The sequence below is a fragment of the Pinus tabuliformis genome, chromosome 2_1 (genome assembly GCF_031772625.1).
Source record: "Pinus tabuliformis cultivar Carrire ecotype Pingquan chromosome 2_1, CPIR1, whole genome shotgun sequence".
In the NCBI taxonomy this organism is placed as follows: Eukaryota; Viridiplantae; Streptophyta; class Pinopsida; order Pinales; family Pinaceae; genus Pinus; species Pinus tabuliformis.
In genome coordinates, this window is record NC_142299.1 from 984,665,033 (window position 1) to 984,670,075 (window position 5,043).

The 5,043-nt window shown below is 36.0% G+C and overlaps 1 pseudogene; it reads right to left on the reverse strand.

Moving 5' to 3' along the window:
* Nucleotides 1-425: 425 nt before the first annotated feature.
* LOC149203933 (uncharacterized) lies at nucleotides 426-2,003 on the reverse strand (annotated as a pseudogene).
* Nucleotides 2,004-5,043: the final 3,040 nt, after the last annotated feature.

Sequence of the window (5,043 nt, forward strand, 5' to 3'; positions counted from 1 at the left end):
TAAAAATAAGAAACCCAGAAAACATTTCTAATGAGAATGCAAGTATAAAGTAACATATAAAAATATAACCAATATTATAAATTTTATGCTAAATAAAATATATCCATATTAAAAAGTAAAGCATAATATCACATAATTAGGCCGATAGGCCTTTCCTATGCATCAACAATTGTCAACACTTTTACCCTGTGCCGTTGGATCAAGTGAGACACTTTCAACCGTTGATTTGAAGTGTGACTGCTTTTTCCAAATATCTGTTGAGTTGCCTAACTGCTTTTTCCCATTCTTCTATGTCACTCTTTAAGATATTTTTACCGCTTTTTCCCTGCCAGTGGTTGTTGTTGTTTTGGCAAGCACTGTTCTTCTTCCCTGCTTTTGGCAAGCACTGACTCATCATTTTCTTCAATACTCTGCATTGCATTGCATTACATTGGCCTGCCTTGTTTCTTGTTCAAGTTTTTTTTGGTGGCATGGCAATGCATTTTGGATTTTACAAACCGTTTGAACCTCAAATTGCCAAACTCCCTGGGAATCCTTCCAGTGATCTTGTTGCTCATCAGAGAAATCCATTCTAAATTACTGCAATCTGCAAGTTTTTCTGGTATCTCCCCTGTTAGAAAATTGTTGTTCAGGATCAGATTCTTGAGCTGGCTGCACCCACCGAGCTCATGAGGGATCCTGCCCTCCAACCCATTGAACCACAGCATCAAATGTTCCAGATTCTTCAGCCGGCCGAGCTCGGGAGGAATCTGGCCTTTCAAAAAATTGAGACTCAGGTCTATTGTTTTCAGCCTGGTGCATTGAGCTAATGTAACAGGGATTTGCCCTATTATGAGGTTATCTGGGAGCCTAAGCTCTTCTAGAGCAGATGCAACCGGGCAAATTGTAAGCGGCAATGTCCCAGACAATCTGTTGGAACTCAAGTCTGCAACTCTCAAATTCTTGCAGCTTGAGATCGATGGCGGGAAGGGTCCTGTAATGTAGTTATTACTGAGAAGCAACTTGTCAAGGGCATGGAGATTTCCTAGAATCGAATCTGGGAAGAGCCCGGAAATATTATTGTTCTGTAGATTCAGAATCTGCAAGGAAGAACATGTGGAGAACGATGAGGGGAAGGGGCCGGAGAGATTGTTGGAGGAAAGCAGAAGCTGTTCTAGCGATTGACAGCAATTCCCAAGCTCGGGGGGAATTGAACCCCCGAAGTGATTCTGGGAAATGTCCAGCCTCCAGAGATTTGTAAGTTCACCCAGAGATCTAGGGATGGTACCCTCGAATTCATTCGACGAGAAATTCAGAGTCTGCAATGCAATGCATTTGGAGAACGAGGGCGGGATCTCTCCTACCAGATGGTTCGAGGACAGGTCTATAGATACCAGACTATGGCAGGCAGAGAGATCCAGATCGAAAAAAGATATTGGCCTGGAAAAATTGTTGAATGAGAGATCTAGGATCTGGAGTTGCGCCTGAGAGCTCAAAAAATTTGCAGGCAGAGTGCCAAATAAGTTGTTGCGAGACAAATTCACAAAGGTGAATTGATAGGATTCCAAGAATTGTTCAGGAATGGGGCCTGTGAGGCCATTGGAGGAGATATCTATTTGCTGTAAGGTAAAGGGTAACTGGGTCAGAGACGAAGCATTACCAGAGAATGCATTGCCTGGGAGATTCAATACTCGGAGCTTGTCAAGGCTGGCTATGGCAGACGTGGGGAGAACCCCAACTAAGCCCGCTCTGCTCAAATCCAACTCTGTTACTCTCCCATCTACACAAGTCACACCATGCTAGAAGCTGCAAGTCTCGTGCATTAAATCCCATCCATCCAGGATCCCGCCCGGGTCCTTTTCTACTAATTTCTTCAACCTTATCAACGCTGCCGCGTCGGTTTGCTTGCTGGAAGCCAGCGGCAAGGAACGAGACCCTAAGGAAGCCAATGTGAGATTCAAGAAAATGGACAACATAAGAAAAAATTGGGAACCAGTAATCCTACGAAGGGCTTTTGGATCCATGGAAAAAATCTCTAAACTCTGTGAGTCTATCGATAGATTGCTACTCAGCTTTGGATATATTACGATGATAATAAATCCTGCTTTTCATTATCCTCGAAATTCCAATCTCTCAAAGCAAAAAAGAGAAGGCCGAGATGAATGGAGGCTGACAAACTGTTTTGCATTTTGGATTTTACAAACCGTTTGCATTTTGGCGTCCTGTAGAGGGCACGCTTTCTTTGTTGCATGGCCATGCACGGTTTCAAACATGTCTCCGCAGATGAAATGCTTGATCCATTGCTCCCCCACTGAAAAAAGAAATGCTTGATCCATTGGAATGAAATTCTTTAAATTTTTTATGGATAGAAGCAAGTATGTTTTTGGTTTTCAATATTTATGGGTTTTATTAATAAATTTGTACAGGGAAAAGCAGCCTGGTAGATAATCGCTATCCATGGAACCCAACAGTTTCAATCCATTATTTCTTTATTACAGTGAAGCTTTGGAAAAATCGCAAGGGCTTTAACCGTAGAGATAGTGCTTTTATTTTATTTGGCAGTTTTTGCTTAATGGTTTTGCCATGCCTATTAATTTTACAACAAGGGAAGAGAAGAGTTCGCCATGGAGGGATAATATAAGACAAGAAGCTTCGATTTCTGAATCTGTTTTCTTTTCTCTTACTTGTTTCTTATTTCTTTATCCGTCAAAATCTACGGCAAATGTGGATTTTGTCTCTCAAATCTTTCTAACACGGTGTTTGAATGGCCTCCTGTGAATCTGGACAGGTGAAACAACACGCAAGACAATAATACGCATGCAAGAGGATGTTCGTACACCACTTTGCAGTATTCATTTTATTAGGTAAGGTGAGTAGTGATTCTTCTTTTCTCAAAGAGAGAAATCATTCGGTCATTTTCGGTTTGCTCTCTGCAAATTCTATCAACTCTATCATTTCTTATTTAATTACTTGTTATTTTGCTCAATACCATCAGTTGAATGTCCAGAACCTATATTTATGGAGATGACCCATGTAAATAGGTAGATGAGAATGCCCAAGTAAACAGTTAATTCGGTAGAAGATGAGGGTTAACATTAATTGATTAATTTGTTCAATATTGCCCTGTATATATGCACCATGGCATTTTTACCTTATTTTGTGAACCGTTGTTGTTTTGCCGTATTCTTGATATACCAGGGAAGGTTAAACCGTTTTTTTATTATTTCACATGGTTTTAAGTTTTTTGCATAGGGCAACGATAATTGTCCAATGGGCAATATCGACAAATCACATGGAAGGCACAAGTGTCAAAAGGAAATACAAATTATTAATTTGCAATTTAAAAGCATGGTGAAAATCAAATATGCCAGGGATTTTGATTTTGGGTAATTAACTTACTCTAAAATGAAATAAGACATTCAATGTGTTCCTTGTAATATAGATATAAACAAAACATCTAAAGAAAAGTAATTGCACAATGATCCAGTCCAAGAAAACAAGGGTTTCCACAAACCAATTAACTCTTCTAAAAAAATTCAACAATTCCAATTTAATAATCCTATCAACCTCTCTTTGTACCTTTTGGGACAATTGCTAGTTTATATTCATAATCTAAATTTAAATTAAACAACGTTTATTTAACCTTAACCACACTCTATAAGGTGAATATCTAAAACCTTGAGATAACCATGATATCTCAACAATTGATACAAAATATCATAATGTTTCACACTATACATAATAATACGATAATAAATATTAATGATTATTATAAATAAAGTTTTTAAGTTGGGTAATAAATTAATAATTTATAAATAAATATGATATTATGAGAGATGAGTTTTTGAATTTTAAAGAAGAGAACAAGTTGGGAAAATGAGACTTTAAATGTGTATTTAACGTATTTATAATCAAAATTTAAGATGAGTGCTTTAAATAAATCTTGATGTATCGGAGCCATGAATAATGATTAAGATGGATTTAGGTTAGGATTTATGAATAAGTATAAATGAAGACTTATTTACAAATAAAGATAATTATTTTTTATGATATGGGAAGTAAGATAAATAATGTATTAGAAATCTAATATAATATTGAAGTTGTAATGATAATATGAGTGACGATTTTTATTATTATATTATTTTTATTTTTTTGGATGGTGGGCAAAATATATCATAATTTAGTTGTCAAATTAATAATGAAGATAATTATTTTTTACTATTATCTAAAAATGCAGGCTAATTCATTATCGTTATTCAAGGAAAATCACGTCATCTAGAAAGAATTGCTAGTAGTCCGTAACGGGGCAAACTTTCACTCCTGTCATATATCTTTGAGTGTTAGACTATTAACTAGTTTCCTTACATCTGAAAAAGACAAATTTTTAACTAAACCAAACAATTTTAAAACATACTACAAGCCCAATTTTTATTTTCTATATTAAAAACAATTTTTATTTCACATTATTAATATTTTTTATTTACTATATTTTTTCGGAGTTGTCTATAATGCGACTTTTTGAAGATTCCGGTGACGGAATCCGGCGAAGAAATTGAGGTCAAATCTTGATTTCTTGCAGTTAAAATGGTTTTTTAACTGCATATTTGGATTCAGCGTCCTGAAAAACCCCTGGGACGCTTTCATTGTGCAGAAACTAGCTATCAAACTTGCGATTCCAATAATTCTTGCCGGATTTCGACCGGAAAAATCCGCCGGAAAGGCTTTCAAAAAGTCACGTTATAGACAACTCCATTTTTTTCTACTTGTGAATGGAAACCTTATTTATGAGGTTACACTATGTGTATATTCCAAATGGAAAGCATTCTAAACCAATGTAACGAATTTTAAAGAAGAGAACAAGTTGGGCAAATGAGGTTTTGAATCTATATTTATAATATTTATAATCAAAGGTTAAAATATGTATCTTAAAATATGGTTCTGACTAATATATGTACTATATTTTATCCTACTTATGAATTGAAACCTTATTAATGATGTTACATTGTGTGTATATTCCAAATGGAAAGCATTCCAAACCAATGTAACGAAATTTAAAGAGGAGAA